General features: G+C 39.7%; 1 long non-coding RNA gene across 2 annotated transcripts; it reads left to right on the top strand.

Annotated features, from left to right (window-relative positions):
* Window positions 1-20306: 20306 nt before the first annotated feature.
* On the top strand, window positions 20307-21207 carry LOC139698220 (uncharacterized). 2 transcript variants are annotated; one of them, XR_011702883.1, is made up of 3 exons: window positions 20307-20668; window positions 20740-20848; window positions 20937-21207. It is a non-coding gene; the product is annotated as an uncharacterized lncRNA (long non-coding RNA). The 2 variants fall into 2 exon arrangements; XR_011702884.1 differs by having other exon boundaries at window positions 20719-20848.
* Window positions 21208-22353: the final 1146 nt, after the last annotated feature.

Raw genomic sequence — 22353 nt, 5'->3', positions numbered from 1 at the left:
TAAACGTGGAGGAGAAAATGTAGTGCCTACATTATGAAAATCGATCGCGGGGCCATTGTTTTAAGGCAGCGCAAAATAAATCCAGTGTTTACAGTCGACACAATCCCACAGGTATTGGCTTGATTGTTTACGTAAAAAGTTCCTGCTACCTTATTCCGAACATAGGAAGTAATTACCGCATACTAATAAATACATAATGCACCCTAACCTTGCCTGGTACTTTTATAACGAGTTATCGATCCTATCAAAGAGATGTCGGAGATTATATTCAGTCTGGGGATTTATGTTCTCCGCCTAGTTACTTGATCAAATATGAGAAGGAAAATTAATTTGTTTGCTGAATAAAACATTTGGCAATAATCAATCTGTTTACCTTCATGATTCGAGCTGACCCCTCGGCTAAAATGCTTCAGCATAATGAGAAAGGAGATGGATCTAACGCACAATGGTGGACATGGGCTCTCGAACTAATTTCTGAAAATGTCATGATTTCATAAGTATATGAGTATACCATGCGACACGAGCACTTTGGGCTCCTGTTTCCCAACGCTCAAAGTCAATTAATTTCCGTATCAAATCAGTTGTAAATCAGCATGAAATATTTTAAACGGACATCATGGGAAACTTAGACATGTGGCGACAGTCACAATATTGTTACCCAAAATACAGTTTTTAGAAGTATCGACCTATCAAAGCATGGGAGTTCACTCGAAGATTTTCATCAAGGCCTCAGTTTAGTTTTAGTTTTAAATTAGGGCTAGACTAAAATTCAAATACGCTACGAACCTTTTTTTTGGCATGTCATCGTCTCACCCGTAAACTAGCAAAATGGCGAAAATACAATTCTTCAAGGGTAGAGAACAAGGTAAACTTACCTTTCCTGCGTAAGGAATCGTGACGCATATGAAATAACTTTTGAAATAGGCTACCTAATTAACGCTAAGAGGTCTCCTACGTCTATAACATCCATTGATGATATGGAAGCTTTAAAGCCACAATGAGGGTCGCGAATCCTAGAATGGATGATTCTTTAGGTAGGCATTCGTTACCGAGCAGTGAAATCATCATCCCAGGGTGTCTCCCTCATCAAAATTAACAGGATAAACTTGAAAAATGCGAGAAAATCCACGACTTACTATATTAGAGTACGTTCAAGTAAGAGCTACTCCAGTTGATCTCGCGTGAAGTACCACGAAAAGTTCCTCGAGATCGTGAAAACGCCGTGGCTCCCGCTTCGAAAACTGCGCACCGAAATCTCGAGGAGCGAGATGAATAATGCGTTAGCAGCAGCATGGTTTAATGAAAACGAGAAGATAGGCGTGCTTCTCTCCTACGCCACGCCTGGCGAGTGGTCTACAGCTGGCGCCACAAATGCCATTTCCAGCGCCACCTCCCTTCCCGTTCCCCTTCTCTCCCTCCTTTCACTCCCTCTCTATGTCCGCTTCCAAGCAGCTTCCATCTCCTAATCACACGCAAACTCACGCAGCCATTCCTCGAGGCTATTGCAGGATGAAATATGGAGCGAAAAGGGGAGATATTTGGGTAGAAAGGAGGTGAGATTGAGTGGGAGGGGGAGTGAACCTGAACGGAAATTTGGAGGAGGGACGGAAGAAATGCGGCAATGAAGGAAAAGACCACCCGGATGTGGCAAAGAAGCTGGGAGAGGAAGAAAGCGATATAAAGAGAGAAGAAGGAAAGAATAGTGGAACGGAATCGGACGTTAAAGTAAAACAAGTTTGAACGGCGACGTCCGAGCAGCGATGCGGGACAAAAACGTTTTTCTAAGCAAGAGCCCGCACTTCGCCAAGATCCAGACCACCGTCTAGGAATGGCGTCATGAAATTTGGCGCGGTTCTCGCTCAAAAATTGGCAATTGGGATTCTCGCGTTAATTACAAACTCCATACGAAGGAGTTGGATTCATCAACATCTGCAACATACCCTGCAAATCACCGCACTGGCAAGTGGGGTAGATGCCGAGGAGAAAAAAAAATACGGTTGGGAATTATGAAGTCAGGCAGTCTCCTTAGCTATGCTAGGACATGCGGACAAGATACTTTATTAGTTTGGATAGAAAAAAGGGTGAAAAAGTAATAGACTCAAATATGAAACAAAAAAGAGAAGAAAGGTCCGTATACAATCCGTAGAAAGTGTTACACGCATTTTACAAAGGAACCCAGGGAGGGATGCATCTGAAAAAGTGAAAGAATGGTGTAATTTAAGCCATTATATCCCCACCGATAGAGTAGCAAGAGAGATGTTGTGAGGAGGATATCAAAAATAAAGGAAGATTTCTAAGAGAGAAAACGGAAAATAACTGAAATGGCATAAGCCTCTGCAAACTGGTCACGGTTCATTAAGCGCGGCAGCTGCGCTTAGCATTTTTATGTTTTTAAGGCCAAGAGACGTTCACAACTGAGGAATCAGAGATAAGAAGATTAACGGGTGGAGTTGGGGTATGAAAACTAAATTTAGCGAATCAACCGGATAATTCGGGTGGCCAACCAATAATTGACAATGTATGACTGACGGAGACTACGGAAAATCATGTCAGCAGCAAGAAGTATACACATGACTCCAATCAGACATCGCTAACAAACTTAATTTCTTCACAGAAGACTTCAGAGAGATAAGAAAATGACCCAATGTAAAGGAGAAATTACAATAAGCACATGTTATAATCGCAAAGAGCCATCAAGGAATGATGAAGTTAGCCGTTAATGGGGTGGTTTGGAATGCGACTACAGACCAATCCTCGGATCCCAACACATTCTTCAGTGTACCATATAGTGATCTTAAGCCGATACACCTTCGTAATATGAACGCGTAATGACACAATGGATATAGTTCTTAGCACATATAAATCTTGATTAAATAGACTCCGACGACTAAATATAAAGGTATATTTTTATTAATATTAAGAATAATCTTCCAACAAATGTATATCTCTGAGGAATCCAAAACTATGCTAGCCCTGCTACATTTATAAACCCCTTCCACAACACTAAATGAATAGCTTCTCTAAAACCCACATTACAAACAAACTACCCTTTAAACCCACATACTTTTTGTCTCCTTTCATTCTATCCAAAATGTCTATTCTTACTCTACTTTGTTTATCTAACATTCTGCACTCTACCACAGACTTAAACAGTTCAATACCAACCGATATTTATATGAATTTCCTTAAATTGGATGCATTCCAGATGCAGTAATCAAGCGAGAGTTGAATCCGTTGCCCTGAGTGATTCCACGCATTCCATGTTTGTCAAAGAATAGAAGTTTTGGCCAAACAAGGTATACGCAACTAATAGTATAAACTGCCAAATTTAATTGAAAATAAATGGTATCAAACCTGCATGAAAGAAAACAGAAATAACGCTCGCAGAATTAGGCAACGTTCTCTCTATAGGTACCCGAAAGAATATTTCAGAGTTCAAAGGAAAATACGCACAAAAGATACTTATTTATTCTGAATATCCTTTTTGAAAGATAAACTTTTAGGGTGGGATTTCAAGTATAACTAAGCAGAAGAAAAATACCATCCTTTCATGCGTAATGCTTCTTCAATAATCTTTTCTCGTGAAAAGAGTTAAGAAGAAAACACCGTCAATCATAATGACTGATTTAATAAAAAGTATTTTTTACTATTTCGCTAAAATGACAAAAAATCATTTCTCACGGCCTTAAATTTTGTGGGAAAATGAAAAAAATGAAAAAAATACCATTGTAATGACAAAAACTGCTCGAGATGTCAGAGCAATCTTTTATCGGTTAGCATTTACATAGGAAATACAGGATAAAATGTAACTTTAAACCTAATGTAGTGACAAGCCAAACCAAGTGTAGTGACTGCTGATACAAAGGCGTAATAGACTACTATATCAATGGAAACGTAGTCTTAAAATATATACAAGATATTCTGTATGCCACCAATAGAGTGAGTAGCAGCGGGGTAATGCCGCACCAAGCGTGTATACTCGCAATTAATAATCATTTAAAGGCTAATTATTAGTATTTGAGAAGCTATTTAATTCCAAATAGGGAAAAAAATCAAAGCAGTCACATATGCATTAAAATTTAACTTAGATTTTTATATTTTACTTCTTCTTTGCACATAAAGGGTAAGTTCCTAGTAATGGTTAGATATGCAATAGATTTGGGCAGACTGCATAGCGGTCAAAAACAAGGATACCAGACACACAAATCATGCCCTGGGAAAATTCGAGGATAATCATTGATTTCTTTTTTGTGAGATAAATATTTCATGATAAAATTTACAATAACGATAGTAATTGATAGTACGTCGGGTTCACTATCGTTGTGTAAATAGAACGTTTTATGGATTCATATAAGACAACTGACGGAAAGATAAGTACTTTAAAGTAGATTGTTGAAAGAAATGGTGATTAGTTAGTGAGACATAGACATATTGAATGTCTAAGGAGGGAGATGATTTTTTAAATGACTTAATTTTAACATAGTTTCATTCAAGGGAAATAAAAAAAGTCCTTGAATCAATGTGGGTACTTATGTGAAGGCCTTCTACGGGAGGCCTTTCATATTACTACCTCTCAGTATTAACTTCATTTGTTCCGTTTGACCTCTTCCATAAACCACATCAGTGGCTTGCAATGTGAGCGCGTAAATAGATGCCGTTCATCGTGTTAAAAATCATAAATTAAGTTGATGCTCAGTACTTGGAAAACATATAAAATGGTCACAAGATACGCACTTTGACGATGGCTCCCATACATAAAATAAAATTTATATCGCGTGCTACAAAATACCTTAAGAGCAGATTGTAATGCCAATTTAAAATTTTCCATGGATATTGTAACCAAATTTCAATATGTATAGGAAGAACATTTAGAGGAATTAGGAACGATATTTTGAGTTTTAGCATGTAATTTACCACTGGATGAAACTCTGAAATACCCACTTAAATTTTTTTTAGTTCTTCATGGATCCTAGTCGAATTTTCAGTAATACTTCACCTATGTGAGTTTTATATTTGCTTCGTTTCATATTCATTCATCTCTTCAGCAGTATTTAAGTGTCTTGAAAAAATTCGTTTAAATCGGTCTACTATATCATTAAACAAGTAGCAGAGTATTAATTTCAATGTTGCTCGCAAAATTCGACTTATCAATTCCATTCCACGGAATACACCGTCGGAAACCACAAAAGCGTTTCCATAGAGACATGACGAGACGATAAAATCGAGGGTTACTCGTTTGGATGAATTTCTGCCGATTAATGAACGATATGTTAAGATAAAATCAAAATAATAAATTAATTAAGATTTCATTTCCAAATTTTATAAATGTCACGCACTTGAAACAATATTTTGCTCAGATGAGCTGAATGAAATGATACTGTTCACAAATTTATAGCTTACCAAACATATTTTTAAAAACAACATTTATTCTTAGCTCCTCATCGAGACCTCATGGGAAATTTTCCTGAGGTTAGAGCATGAATGGAATCATACTTTGAAATGTTTTTATCTGTTTCCAAGAGAGGTGCAGAAGAAATACAAAAGTTTTTGAAGTAAGGTAGTGGCTGTACGAATGGATTCGGCAAAAGGGTCTTTATCATCACAGACGGATATTATTGTACACATACATAGCACACCTACTCATTCATTCACTCACTCATGTGCGCACGAACACATACATCCACATAAAGATCACCAGTAACGGAAAGGTTAAAAAAACAAGCACATCCTATTTACTTGACTGTGGTGACTCCGCTTAGAATCAGACGACAAAGCTCCATTTTGAAAAATTTTATTTTAATGAGAGAGGTTTAAAGCAATGTACGCGTCGGACGAATCCATTAGGTAAACAAATTAGAATCGTACACACAATTTCGCGGGGGGGGGGGGAGGGTAAGAAGAGCTGTTTAAAGGAAAACATAGGGAAAATATATCGGAGAAAATGATGTAAATGCCGCGAGGAAGGGAGATGGAGAGAGTAGGGGGAAAATGTTTGTCCTGGCGCAGGTTTGACCTTGACATTCCAACCCGGAACTATCGGTCGTAGAGAAAAACAAATGACGTCACGTGAAAGAGGGGGGCATTTGTCCTTCACAGGCAATATAATTGCATCACGTCAACCCAACCCACGCAGGAAAAATCATCCTGGCGCAAGTTTCACCTTGAAACTCAAACCCGGATACATCAACAACTATCGGTCGTAGAGAAAAACAAATAACGTCACGTGAAAGAGGGGGGAGGGAGCATTTTTCCTTCATATGCAATCTAGTTGTACGACGTCAACCCAACCCATGCAGGAAAAATCATGACCCAAGGCCATCGCCTCTTATATCTCCAGAACTATCGATTGAAGAGTACAACAAACGGTGCCAAGTGAAAAGGGAGGCAATTATACTTCAGATAAATGCCTTAAAGTGTCCCCTTTAAATTGAACAATATATAGATTTCATCAATTATCTCGTTAATTTCCTATCAAATACCCTAGTGCTGTAAAATAGAATTGGCAGATAAAAACATAGGACACAGGCCATCACCTCTGTCCTATCGATAACCATCCCAGCATCCGGCATAGGACCCGGCTTCTAGAAAATCCAAGATGGCGTGTTTCAGGAACGGCTTCTACTACCCTAATGCTGCCATATCCCATTGGCAGTTACCAAGATCTTAACAAGTGAGGTTGCAACGTGACTCCTCCCACTTATGTATATAAATAACCTCTTCCGAAAAGAAGCTCATTCTCCGTCAACATGAGCGTGAAAATTGACTTTTTATGTGCTCGCTTGGGTGACGCATATCTGCGCATGGAGCGAATAGAAGATGAGGATGCGTACTCAATATACATCCCGAGAGAAAGAATTGAAAATACCGATTTTATGCTATCAGTTTCTTTCCTAACTACGTACTACTGTGTGTTCCGACACCAGAACCGTGAGTTTGATGTCGTCGGGCAAAAAGTGAAATTTTCCGGCTTTCAAGATGGAAGTGGGAGAGTCGTGAGATTCAACATCACCCAGGCATCTGACATCTCCGATCCTGAGAGGCGTCTAAAGGCCGAGGAGCAGCTTCCCTTCATTTGGCTGGACGTGTACGAAGCACATCGCCCGCAATCGAGAGTAAATGGAGGATATGTTCTAGAGCGTCGAGGAAGAACTGAGTTTGACGGTGGATCGCAATTTGTTAGCAAAGGAGATCGCGTGGAAGTTGACGGAGTGAAGCCAGTTTGCTACACAGACCATAAAGAATCGAAAGTGCGATACTGTACCACGGACCATATCCGAGGCACCCGTCTGAGAGTGATCAAATTTGTACTCAAATTTGAAGATGAAATGTTTGTATATTAAAGTAAATAAAAGTTTATTATTGAACATTGTTTTTTATTACTCATTTTATGGGATATAAGGTTAGAAATAAAACACGGATACGGGTTTTACACAATTTATTAAAGCATACATACATTTTTTTACTGGTTTTCATTACAACAATAATAATTTTTACATTTTTTATTTACAAATTTTATTTTGAATACACCATTCAGCCAACTTGAAACAGTTTTTTCTTGCACATTGTGTGGTATTCTGGTGTGCAGGTAATAAGCATCCCTCATGTGTAGTTAATTTCTTGAGCGAGGGACAGCCGTACAGTTCGAGATTAGCAACACAAATTCCCTCGGGAAGAAGACCGTTTAAGAAAGATGCCTTTTGTACACCCTTGGTATATAAATATTTATATGGCCTCGTATAATTGGATAATACACTCTCCAAATCAGAATAATCCACGTCTCCAGAATATTCCGTCAAGCCGTGATAATTGTTACGCAGCCAAGTCGCCTCTTTAGTATAAAGAATTCTCGCCGGCGATTTAAATAGCCACGTATTACAACATTTGTTCTGGACAGCGATTATTGCCAATTCCTTGACAATAAATTTTCCATCGCTGGTCATAAATCCTTGAAATTCGATAATGGCACTAATCGCGATGTATGTCCAACTTACAAGGTTTTTACACCCAATGCCAGGGGTTGAACTTACATCAAGACCTTTTAACTTACAGAACTTTCATTCGTGCCAGAGGTTAAAAAGTCTTACATTCACATACAGGAAGCCAAATACTTTTAGTCATCAGCCGAATCATACGCAATGAGTACCTTCTCCAATTCAAGCCTCTGTATATCACAATTTGCAATATTATTTGCTAATTTATTCGCGAGAAACTGTTTTATTTTTTGACGACTATCCAAAAGCCTCTGGAGAAATAGATTTATCAGTTTGAAGAGTTGTATTAGAGCCCCCCACTCATCACCATTCAAGTTGACGGTGTTTTTCGTTAAATTGCTTTTCAAAACCAAATGTCTCTTCCCAAAGTAATTTGCATATGCCAAGCAGGGTGACGTTAACACACCTTTTTCTCCCCTATAAAAGTACACGTTTACAGTCTCTATCGAATTTAATATGCTTTCCCATTCACTTTGTGAAAATGTTACACTTTTTTTACCGTTAAATTGAACCACTGATTCAAAGTCACTTCCGTAACCAATGCACACGCTCTTTGTCTTTGCCTCATTCAAATAATACACCGTTTGAAGAAGTAAATTGTTCAAAAGTCGAGGCGGAGAGCAAGTCGAATGTCCAGCAGGTCTCTTTCTCTTCACCGGTGGTGACTGGAGAACCGCATCCACTGACGGCTGCATCACGACTGAAGTCTAGCGTGTATTAAAATTGCTTAAGAGATCGGCGATGGAAGAGGGGATGGGGAACAGTCATCTGGGCAGGGCTCAACCTCAGCCTTGAGGCGGTTGTATTGGAACCACTGCGCCAGAGAGTGCACGTTTCTGAGGGCACAAACGCTACTGCGCAATTTATGACAGGGATTCAGGCAGGAAAATGAGGGGAAGGTACATTTCTCGGGATGGGGGCAGGCCAGCTCCTTTTCCATGCAAATGAACGTGCGCCCCGTGAGATCAGAGAGAAATTCGCACTCTGCCTCGCTAAATGCGTAAAGCCCCGTGACCCCCTCTATGATGGCTTCCAAAGCTGGGGCCAACTCGATGTGTGAGATGAAGCCGTGCTCAAACGAGGTCTCCTCGTTGCAATGCAGTGGATCTTGAAATCGAAGCTTCTTTCCTCCAGCTGTGAGCTTTCCGTGACGACGAAAGCTGCCCCAGAAGAGACGATTGCTATCCAAATCGACGGCTGCCATCTCCGTAACTCCCCCCTTTGAAAAGCACACGGCCACGATGATCTGCATCCATTGGCTTTCTCTTCCGCAATGGATGTTTTCCTCACCAATTCGTCCTATTTATTCTGGAACAGCACCGTTGAGCTCTAGGGTGACATCTGACGCGTCGTAGTTGGTTGAAGGTTAGACGGAACAGCTTCAAGGCTCGGCAGTCGTTGAGATGGGGGATGGTTTGGTGGAATTGGTTGAGGAATTTGTGTAGTTTTTGTCCTAAAGATTTACTCGCGGTATAGAGACAGCAGTATTCACCGCAAATATCCGAATGAAAGCTTTGAATTTGTACACGATTTTGAGTGACTGTGAATGGTTTTAAAAATTGGCGTACGTTCGCTACGAAGGGAGGCAGACCATAAGAATCAAAATACTCGGCTGAATGATTGTCCAAGTATATCCCCACCCAGTGAGAACCAGGTAAATTAGAAGGATCTAAATTAACTATGTAAACTCCATTTTGAGGTGATTTTGGTAACCTATCAGATGCATAGACTCCGCGGAATATTTTAAATTGTCTTAATAACGTATCTATCTGCACGCTATCCATGACTAAAAGTTTGCGATAATGTTCCTGTCTTTATCTATTTCCAATGTAGCGTCATACTCAGCAAAAAGCAGACACGTGACTGTTTTTGTCAACTCTCGCTCGAATTTAGCCTCTATTCTCACCACACCTCTGTCTCCTAAACTTATATGATCCTCATTCCCAGAATTGTCGGGGGTTAGATCAAAGACTAGCATGAAATAACCGTGTCCGAACATGTCGTACGTGATTTGATTACCTCTGTCAGCGTGCTTTATTCCAGTACCCGAAAATAATGTATCGTACGCACGTGCCCAATATTTTTTCCCGTAGAAATTACACTCCAAACCTTCCGAAGGAATCTGAACACCGTTTACAAACATTGAAAAATTCTCCAATGAATAATGAGATAAGGCGAACGGATTCCTCATCACACTGCCCGCATATGATTCATTATCTACCATTGCAAAAACGATTGTGTTAGGTATCCGTCCAACAATAGCATTATCGATATTCAAGGTTCGACCTCCGGCAGGTATAGTAAAAGTCTTTAGTTCAGTTCTTTTGTAATGATATTTCGCATTTTTCCCACTTTGTAATATTTTACTATGCGCCACCAATATGGACGGATTGATTTCAAACTGTTGCACGGAAAGAGTAGCGTCGAGAATTTTCAAGACTCCTTCTTCTCCCTCCATGAGATAGAAGGAGGGAGGTGCAAGCATCAACCTAATTCCAACATCGACTCGATCCAGCAATAGTTGCGACTGATTGAACACGTCCACGTGCAATTTACCAAATAGTTCCACCTCGGTGCTATTCTTGAACCATGATTTTCGTTTCGTGTACCCTGCATTGGAAGAATCCGTCTTATCGATATCATTTCCCGTATCTAATTCCCAGCCTACATTACGCAGGTGCGTTCTGCTCGCATCGACCCCATAGTTTAACGCGTTTTCGAAAAAGCTCCTATAGTGGTAATTATCCTCGGATGGTGTGACAAGAGTTCCATTGAAATATACATTACACTGTTCAAAGAGAGAATGGAGAAGATTGTTGACGACTCCCGGCTGATTGGTATCACTATCGGTAAAGTCAGTTAAATTCTTTTTACAGAGTTTCACTTTAAGTCTCAGATAAACGCTATTCAAGTCCTTGTACGCATCTCCAGAATCTTTTATTAGAAATTCGATAACGGATCTATTATCCAACGAAGAGATGGGTTTATATGATACAAGTCGCTTCGAGAGAATGTTCGTCTGTATCGGAGGATTGGGTTGGAATATGTCCAGCGAACTCAGCATGTGCTCACTCATTATGAAAAAATATCACTCAGCGCGACCTTTCCTCGTTTCCGCCTTCTACTCGAATGCTGTTTTTTCTTACCACCAATGGGTTTTATTTTATTTAGCCTTGGACGTTTCACGAACCTCAATCGTCCACCAGTCATACCTTTCAACTTATCCTCGGCCTTGCGTTTCAAGTTCTGCCCCGCCTCGTTTATTCTACTGCGCAGTATATCCTTTACCGGTTTAGTCCTAAGGTCCGCGAGAGCCGCCGCTCCCGCACTCGCTGCTTCCTTACCCACACTTTTCAGTCCGCTGAATAGTAATGGCTTAGCAAAACGCCACAGACCTGCGAGAAAACTTCCAATACCTCGTCCCTTTTGTACCCTGTACGAAGCTCTATACAATGGCCCAATCTCTCCCCCCACCTGCTTCGCATAATAACTGTAATATCGGTCCACCACCGATGCCATCTCGACGCAGAATGATAAACTAACGTGAATTAGTTCTTTTTTATAAAGTGTAACACTATTATAGAGCTTTGCTCACCACTACGAAAAGATATGGGCTCACCGAGTTTATCACTCAGTAGAATTTCGATGCTTTCGATATGGTTCTTCTCAACGGGGAAATAATATATCGGATTGAATGTCTGATATTCACCAATTTTAGTATTCAAGATGCGTACGCATCGACTGAGCGAATCACCCACAAATTGCGGTTTGATTATATCTGTGTAGACATATATGTTGGAAGAGGAGTTTGCTATGATTCCTTTTACCACATCGCTTTTGTTTATTGCATGTGCTTCCTTCGCTGCTAGTATGGATATTATACCTGATATGTCTCCACGAATGTAATTTCTACTAATCGTACTAAAATCCGACAGAGTAGTAATAAATAAATCTCGAAAGGAATTATACGTGCCCGGAAGTAAAGTGTAAGTAACGTTTTTAGCAGTAATTAACACGCCAGGTTCTATACGCTCACTCAATCCTGATACGTTTTCAGCGAATGGAAGATCATCATTATTCGCATTAAAGATTTCCGTTTGTACTGCTTTACGTTTCGCTTTATCTAGTTCGAGGAATGGTTTGACAAAGGCCTTACCTAGTGATTCGTATGAGCCAGTAGGCACTACAAAGAACGAACCATCTTTTAATCTAATTTTAACGTCGCTAGATTCATACCTCGGTCCTCCTCCTATCTCTCCGCGAACTAATCCCTTTTCATTTCGCGTTCTATTATCTTTAGAAGACGCTTCTTCTTCTTCCTCCAAAGTTCCAGCATCTCCAATTACCTCTCTTACTTCACCAGAAAGAATATGAATAGATGGAAGGGAAATTTCCGCCAGACCTACGTACCAATCATCATTCATCAAATCGATACGATGACTCAATTTTGTTTTGTAGTTAGCTATCGTATTTCTCGGATAGAAATCCCTCGAACTGTCGCTAGGTAGTGTAAGATAAAATTCGTTCATAATGTACGCACGGAGGAGGCAGGAATCCAAGAATTAAATGAGGATGGGTATCCTTCCCACTTGACAAAGTATTCCAATTTAGGTCCACTCCCTTTACGTCTCAAAACTTTTTCTATCCTATATTCCGTCTCGGAGGACACATTCACCTTGACTAGTTCTTCCACATAGAAACTACCCTTTATATCCTCACCGTTAAGGTCCTTCAATTTATATGTCGGTATTGACCTCGATCGATCCACGTCCGCGATTTTGAATATTTCACTAGTATAGTTTGGAGTGTATCCTTTGGTAAATGGAAGTCGCTCCTTACTGATTCTCACATAATCATTCGCGTTCAATTTAAAATCCTTGCTAGTAAGTGGTTTCCTCATGCGACTAGCGATTGAAAATGCATTTTTTGCATTCACTTTGGAGGGTGCGATACCTGTGCTAGAATGAACGCAATTGTTATAACTACTAATGAGGTTTGGGAGCACATCGACATATTTGTAGGTTGTGTATTTCGTGAAATACTTGTACATTTTAGACTTTAGCGTGCGATTGAAACGTTCAACGAGGCTAGCCTTAATGTCCGGATTATTTGTGGTGTAAAACTTTACCCCTCGATTCGAGAGAAAAGTTTTAAATTTACTATTAACAAATTCACCCCCTTTATCGCTCTGAATTTTCAATGGTTTGCGTTCGCGAAATATAGCCTTAAATACTTCAATTATCTCCTCCGGCCTCTTTGTCCTCAAAGCTTTCGCCCACGCAAAACGGGAGAATAGGTCTATTATAGTCATAATGTAACAGCACCCGTTGTTGTATTTTTTCAATCTTCTCAAATCATTCAAATCGCACTGCCAGCACTCATCAATGTAAGTTACGTTATAGTGATTTCTGGGGAACCTTTTCCTCACCGGTTTGTGTCGTGTATATGCCTCTTGAGATTCTAACCACTCACGAATCACCTTTCGGCCTATTCCCGTAGCTTTATATAATTTTTCAACCGATGAAAACCCGGCAGGGTGCTCTGGGCTATTATATATGTTCTCAATCACGTCGTGTCCCAATCCGGACCGTATGTCTTCGGTTTTCTTACGCGCTCGCTTTTTCTCGGAATTTTTCTTGGAGACGGTAGCTGTTGTTTTCTTTCTCGCGATAGGTTTCGTTTTTTTCTCGTTGACGTTACGCTTTCCATTCCCCCTAGCCTTTCGTGTATGCGTCCCCATGTCGAGTCTAAATCTTTATTCAACCTTTTCACTTCTGCCAGAGTTTTTCTCAATGCGGGGATTTCCTCTCTCTCGTCAGCAACTCGTGACCTCGTTGGTGTTTCTACCAAGGACTTGACTATTGGAACGTGTACGGGGGAGTTTATATCTGAGACGGCGTCAAGGTATTTATCGAGTATTCTTTTATACAAATGCCACTTATCAATATCCTTTATACTTTTCTTAACCAACACACCTTTCATTTCCTTGTCCAATGTACTCAACCTAGCCTTTACACGACTTCGATCAAAAACTTCCGGAGTCACGACTAGCATCTTACGCAGGCTCATTTTCCCAGCAGGCTACCGATGACACCGCTAAAAATTGATCCCAGCAATAATGGTAAAAAACCACCTTTTTGTACGAGCAGCGCACGTTTCTTCTTCACACTCGCCCCCCGCACAGCTAACTTTCTCAACGTGTTACGATGCTTGGATAGTTTTTGTTTTAACCTATTATCTATCTTATGGTTCCCGTTAAGTGTATTCAAACAACAATCGCAAATGGCTTTGATCAACTCGTCGTCCGAGGTTTTAACAATCGCAGTGCGAAGTTTTGGTTTTGCCGATTTTAAGACGTGGAGCAAATGTTTATTGTTCTTCAATCTTTTCATCGTGTAGGGACATGTAAACTACAGTTGCCCCGTCTTTAGGAAATATTTTCGTTCTAAAACGAAACCTCTCGTCTGAGTCCTGACCAAGATCCAGAACCAAATAACCGAATGGTTGTTGCGTAACTTGTTTATATACCCTCTCCAATTCCCCCGATTTTTCCGGATACACCTGCCTAGCCAAGTGACCAAATTGCGACCTATCTCTAGGATTCTTAAAGACAACGATATACTTGGAATTTAGCGAGATGTTTCTCGCTTGCGGGTTTTGATAAAAAATATTTTGCGTAATTAGGAAAACCGAAATGTTAAAGTGATGGCTTCCTCTAGTGAACAGTTTAGAGACGTCTTTGCTATAGGCCCCTTCGCTCATTAAATCATCAATCACGTACAACGTTGGCACACCACCAAATTCTTCGAAAGGCGGTATTTCGGTTCGAAATTGAACGGGTATTCTAATGCTTGGTTCACTTCCAGGAGCACAGCACCATACTATTTCACGTATCGGGCTATTCACCATATAATCTAAATTTTCCAAAAACTGCGTGACAAATGTGGTTTTCCCGCAGCCTGAGGGACCCGCGCAAATACAGGTAAACGGATGCTTCCAGGCTAACGTCATGGTTAACACTGAAATTTAGATTAAAAATATCTTTCTTTTATAATTTCAATCGCCGTTAAAAGCATCATTATGCGTTCGTTTTCGTGGAATTTTATAGTGACCCCACGCAAACGTTTTTATCCCGTCTTCACAAAGGTATCGCTTATCGTCGGATGCATTCAGCGTGACTTTATTCATCTCCATGGTATAAATATTATGCATTTTACTCCGTATCACGTTCATTTTTCGAAATACCACCGAGTTCTCTCGGAGACATTGTACATAGTCGTTAAATTTTAAACCTTTTTCCTTAACAACTTTCGTTATTCCTTTTGCTTTCTTCTTTTCTTTACCTCCCTCTACCTTGAACGAATAAAGTTTACTACGTAATCCGACAAAATGTGTCATTAGGTTTCCATCGCATTCGTCCTTGAATTTACCAATTACTTTTTTATTTTGTTCAGAAAAGCAAAAGTGATCCTTTGGATAATTCGACGTGTCAAATGCATCTAGGTTCCCCAGAAAATCCCTATACACATCATCCGTTTTTATTTCATATATGAAGCTATCAGTATCGGTGTAGGCGAGGGATATATTTTCCCCGTATTTCGGAAGCATTGTTCTATAATGAAAGTTATACATTAAAGTCTTACTCAAGTCCAAGACACAGAAACCTATATATATAGGTTTATTCATTTTTATGACTGCCTTCCGCATGTGAATGGCAACTAAACACTCGTGAAAAATCGTCCTATCCAGAAATGTTGACTTATTAATTAGTTTTTGTAGTCTTTTTTCGTTTACCACTAATTCCATATTCATACGTTTCCTCACGTTCTCCATTGTTTTCCCAAATACTGCATTGTTCATCAGTTTATAGAAATCCTTCTCAAAATCATTGACTGCCATTTTTCTTTTCTCAGTGTTCAAATCAATATAGGTCTTTAACCAAGGTGATTGACTAAACCTGATTACTCTATGCACCTTCTTCAGCACCAGTCCTAGTTCTAAAGCTGGTTTCAAGTTTACGTTATGAATTACATATTTACTCTTATTTTCGAGAGTTGTTAGCAGTTTTTTATGTTTACCGCCAGGTGGTGTCTTGTTTTCCGGGCAAAGAGGGAGATCTGAATGTGTATCGTGTAGCCTATGTGGGTACTCAAGATCAACTTCGAGAATATATCCAGTTTCACTGTCTTCGGGAACATTTTCAACGTTTAAATCATCAATTTCTGCCTGTGTTAACCATCGAAATTTACCGTAGGGAAGGGGTCTCGAAAGGGCCCACCCATAGAGATTGTTAGCGTCTAGATATGTCAAATAGGTTGGACCTGAATCTGGGTCATGACTTGACATGTATCTATTGTTCGATTCGCAGTACCTTTTACAGCATTGTGAAATTCCTCCTCGGATGCCGTTTTCAATCATTAGTATCATGTCGTAGTCAGTCAAAAGCTCTAGTTCTATTTCAGTGTATTTGAGCATTGCATCAAAAGTTAAACCTGGAGCAGTATAATACCACGCAGGATCTAGTTTATACGCGCTGTAGCATACGTCACGAAAATTTTCAAAAACATCAGCTAAAAGGGTCACGTCGCTTTTCAGATAGACATCGCTGTAATCGCCGAGTGTTTCACATTCAAATGCGCCCCAAACATTTTCTGCATGCTGATAATCTTCGTCAGATACATATTCATCGGTCAGTCTGTTGTAAAAATTCTCCTTTTCCGGGAGCAAGGTTTCATCGAGTTTATTCAACGAATCAGTGTAATCATAGGGATAAACCCCCTTTCGTGTAACTAAATTTGTCTTTTCACCGAATATTGTGCTTGTGCATTTAAACTCTGTTAAATTGGCAACCAATGAAGCTAGAGAGGTAGGCATGAATCTAAACGTGTCAACAAACCGAATTTTGAAATTTTCCGTGATAGACTTAGAAAAAGATATATATTTTTCTTCAGAATTTGGAATTATAAATATTTCCCTGTCATCATAGTTAAGCTCTCGTACGATGAAATGCCCATCATATGATGAGAGGTTATGAATAAAGATTGGAAGGAAATTCGGCATTTTATATTGAATGTTACAAAAATAGTGCGCAGGTCCTCTATACTTTCCTGTCAAATGATCATGGTCTCTAACTTTATTCTCCTTCAATTCTTTACCACAAATGTGACATGCGTTTGCAGTTTCAAAATCTGAGTCTTCCTCTGGAGTGAGAGGATTCATTGGAATAATATTTTTGTAAAGTTTACAAACTTTTTCAGCCTCTTCTTTCATCCGTAAAATGAATACCCTAGCAGCATTGGGACCTCGGTACAGGTATGGGTCCTCGCATCCCTCAGGTCCCACTACGATGTAACTAAAGCTGAATGGGGTATGTCTCTGCATTAAATTAGTATAGGATGAGTAAGGATAAGGCTCGCAGGTACTAATATTTTCCAGAAGACATTCAAAGTCAGCGTAAATGAAAAAAGGTACCCGAAAAGAATAATTTAAGTTTGTGAATTGTAAACTTTTATTGTCCTCGTCAGGTAGAATGATTTTACTCGGCTCGCCTGTACCTTTACATAGCTGTTGATGCTCTTCTAGCCTGTGCTTACTCTGGTAATGTGTGAGGCAGCGTTTGCAAGTGAATATTCTATTAGAATGCTTCGTAATTTGGGAGTGAATCAATTTATCAAAATTCCTAATCCAACAATAGTGAGCGGTTGTTTCGTTGCTAATGTAAAGGAGGTCGCGATGATCCTCGAGCTCATGATCTACAATTTTTAGTGGGTACACTAGGTTCTTATCTGTCAGACCAAAAACGTTGATTGAAATATTATTGACACGTTCGAATTTGGGAATATCTTTCAGCTCCACCGGGTACGCGATGCAGTCCCAATTGTAACCCATATGGCATGCTCGTGTCTTATACTGGGAAACTCTTTGAGGATCCTTATCGATATTTTTGGCCCAAATGGCATACTTAAAGCAGTATTGATCATCATTTCTGATATTGATAACGGATTTAGTATTCCTAATTTTTATAGGCAGCTCAATGAATGTTGATCCTCGAAATGGCGTGTACTTGTTTATTCGCAGTTCTAAACCTAGCACATTTGATAAGGCCCATCCTGAACCTTTAGCTTGAAATTCGGACTTTTCTTTTAAAAGTTTAGAAAATGTCTCATTGATTACTTCCTCAATTTCATCTGCTAACAATAACCTGCGATTGTTGGTTTTGAAGGAAGCGTTCATTTCATCCCTCTCACCCTTTTTGAATTTGCAAATTAAAACAAGATTGAATTTAATGGCACTATTTTCCACTATTTGATCATTTATCTTTTCGATCAACTGAGTTTTGATGTTATTGAGAAATGAGATCACGTCCTGTTCACCATCTTCCACGGGAGTAATCCAAAATGTTTTCAGTCTGGAACGAATAGCTGATTCAATTTCATTGAATCCTCTCCCTATTTGCTCGTTGATTTTAATCCGGTGCGCGTTGGTATTCTCATGAGGCATAGCCTCGTCAATGTCATAGAAGATTTCACAGTAAGTGCAAAATTTTCTTCCCTTTGCCTTATCCAGCGCATTTTTCATTCGATTATACGTCCCCATATCAGAAATGTTATCGTCATCAAACACTATTTTCATATATATGTCACTTAATGCCTGTTCTAATTCTTCCGAATTGTGATAGCTACCAGCATTGTAATTTTCTAGAATTTCTTGGATAGAGGGCATGATTAAAGGTTCTTTGAGCTGTTGCTGAAATAAAATAAAAAAATGATACGTATGAAAAAATACATTTTCATCTCATTACATTAAGTGCAGGATCTAGAGGTAGAAAAACCTCGTAACGAATATCATCTACTTCATAACCCCGTTCGAACAGAAACTCGTATTCTTCTGCAATAGTATATTGCTCAATATGATTAAACGTAGTGCGAGGTATTGAATCGGATAAATGGTACAAGATTATGTCAACTTTACTCTGCAAACAATGTCTAAATGAGATACCCGGTGATTGTCTCTTCTCCGTCTTAACGAATGCGCTTTGAACAATATATTTTGATAACTTTAATAATGATATTTTATATAGTGAATTTACGTAAGACATTGCTGTATATATATTACTACTTCTGATTAGTTAACAAACTATGCAATCCTATTGATAAAATCAATTATATATGAATTTCTTTTAGGTATTGCATATACCCTAAGAAATTAATGCGATTATTAATGATATGTACTTACTCCTGACGTCAATGAATACAGCTGATGATTCGGGAGGTGAAATCGGTCCGTAATAGCTCTCTTAGCTGCTCTGGAGGAAATGGAAACTTAACTCTCAGAAGTGGAGTTTTATAGAAATAAAAGCTAATTCCCTCAGCGGAACACCCGTGCAAGAAGGCCACCTAGTTAGAATCAAGTAATGTCATCATCTGTGCATGTGCTGGTCTGGATGTGGATGGAATTAACTAGTTCAACCATTTGAATTATCCACCGACGCAACCTAAGCATGTGCCAAGGTTTGCGGAGTTGGCAGCTTCTACTGAAAAAATGCAATGCTCAATGCCGAACATCCGCGCAAGAAGGTTACCTAGTTGAAATCAAGTAATTTCATCATCTACGCATGTGCTTGGATGGAATTGACTAGTTCAGGTATTTCCTTTCAATTATCCTTCGACGCAACCTGAGCATGTGCCAAGGTCTTTGGAGTTGGCAGCTTCTACTGAAAAAATGCAATGCTCAATGCCGAACATCCGAGGACATGCAAGGAGTTGTTATTGAAAGAGATTAAGGAGGATGAGGAATCTCTCAAGGATGTTGGGATATGTTCAACGAGTGAGGTCAGCGGAGTGAAAAAAAACCCACTCCACTATCCGATCTTGCTTAATGCAACCTCCTCCTCTAACTTCCTAGTTTTAGCACGTAGCATGATGCTCTACAGAAGCGTTCCTGTATATAAACCCTCAGCTTTGAGTCTCCATCATTCAACACCTGGCAGAGATCTACTACCGTCGCTATTATCCGCTCTCCTCTGATCATCGCCGCTCATTGCCGAATTGCCGAATTGCACCATATTCCAGTCTTGTCACCACTCCTGCACCAAAAATCATAATCATGGAGGCTACTACTTCTGCTTCTGGGTAATTATGACTTAGAGATAATTAACATTATTTTAAATGTTATTTGAATATGGTTGAGGAGGGGTCTTAAATATATATATATTTATCATATTAAAATTTTCAGAATTTCCATCATCATTAGGAAACTACACCCGTTTGCAAGTACCCCTATGCCATGCTATGAATGCCTTGCTGGATATGATATTAGTGCTGTCCAGTGGGATATAATTCCTAAGCGGGGGCGGGCTTTAATACCTTGCGGATTCTCCCTTGAAATCCCCAAAGGATTTTACGGGAGACTCGCATCCCGCTCTAGTCTTTCGCTGAGGTATGGGATAGAAGTTGGGGCGGGTGTAATTGATCCTGATTATAGGGGGGAAATTAAGGTTCTCCTCTATAACCATAGTGATGAGGATTTTTTGGTGAGAAGAGGAGCTAGAATATGTCAAATCATCCTTGAAAGAATCGCTACAGATGTTTCATTTGTAGTGTCTGATGACGTTACCTCTAATAGTAACCGAGGACAGGGTGGTTTTGGCAGTTCTAATCACCCTCCAGTTAATTGATGTGAGTAACGATTAATATATATATAAACATATGATTTATTGTATACAAAGTTTTCGTTTTTACCTTTGTAGGATGGAGTCCACCCCCTCAACCACGACGCTTAACAGCACCCCCACTGTCAGCGTCACCACCTCCACCTCAACGTCACCCGAAGCGTTGACCTCTTCATCAACTTCTGTGGTAGCTTTTTTAACTGGTTATATCAAATTTTAATAATGCTCGAAGTGTAATTAATATCTACTGACGGTACCTATTTTTATTCTGGCAGGCTAGCATCCGGGAAAGATTCTTTCGGTTGCAGGAGGAGGGGTCATTTCTGAAGAAGGAGGATTTGGAGGAGGAAACCCGCTACCGGGTGGAGAAGGTGGAGATGATGACCACCCGATTCGGGGAGGGGGTGGTGGCGACAATCTTTTTTCGGGGGAGGGAGAAGAAACTTTTTCTCCCCCGAATGTTTACAATGACGGTGGGGGAGGTTATGATTTATAATTATAGCCAAGAAAAGTTTTTTATATGTAAAAAAAATAATCAAATAAAAATTATTTGAAACAAAATGTTCGTTTTAATATATATGAATTTCCACAATTTTGTATCCCTATTCCTTAGAGAAAACATTATATATTTGGTCCACCTATTTGGTATATCAAAGTTTTAGAAATTGGGAATGTTATACCCTTATGTCTGGTATCGTACAGAATTTTAAAAATGGTACCTCAATTAGGGATTTTTCCATACCCTTAGTTTTCCAAGGGTAAACACTTATAATTTTACGGGTAATTCAATGCGGAATAGATAACTAAATTTTCCCTGATAAACTTTCAAATTTAAACCATATTTTTATCTAGAGGGTTTTTTGTAAACGCCACCGCCTAATTCTTATCCTTTCTTTTAGGAATAGTGACCTACCTATTTGGTATATCAAACTTTTAGAAATTGGGAATAGTAAACACTTATGCTCCGTATCATATAGCATTTTGAAAAGGGTACTTCAGTCGGAGATTTTACTATACCCTTATTACCCTAGGGTGAACCCTAATATTTTTACGATTAATTCCACGCGGAATCGGTAGCCAGCTGTTTTCTGATAAACATTCAAATTTAAATCATATTTTTATCTCTTCAAACAACGGAGTTATTGAGCATAATTCCCGAAAATTTCGGCTTTTTTGGCCATAGGGCCAAAACCACTGGTCCGATCGGTCTGAAAGTTCTGGAAAATACTCAGTACGAGAGTACTGAGTACCCCCACGGTGCTCAACCCGCTAAGGGGTACATAGGGGGTGTCCTTTCGACAATGATATTCCCGTACCCTGAAAACCCTTGGATACCCTGGAAAGGGTCTCCGGTTTTCTCGCCGGGAATCGAAGGCGGGCATTGAGAGTGACCCATCTTCACATTTGCTCGCTTCTAGAGCTATAGAAAAAATGAAAAAAAATCCGAAAAGCCAATTTGGCTAACGGGTCATACTTACCCCCACAGCTTTTGGTGTTAGCCCCACGGAGGAAGATCTCATCTGGAACCCTACACGATGATTAGGTGGGCCTATAGACCGGGACTATTTCCCGATCTGCTGGCGACCTAACGCCGATCCGTCCCCTTTATATACTGCGTAGAAAGTGTGGTGGAAAGGGAAAAAGCTAAGGGGTGAGGGATGGGCGTTTCCCGGTTAACGCAATTCTACTCTC

The sequence above is a fragment of the Hetaerina americana genome, unplaced genomic scaffold (genome assembly GCF_022747635.1).
Source record: "Hetaerina americana unplaced genomic scaffold, ioHetAmer1.1.p SCAF_10, whole genome shotgun sequence".
NCBI lineage: Eukaryota > Metazoa > Arthropoda > Insecta > Odonata > Calopterygidae > Hetaerina > Hetaerina americana.
This window is presented reverse-complemented; position numbering and strand designations above follow the sequence as displayed.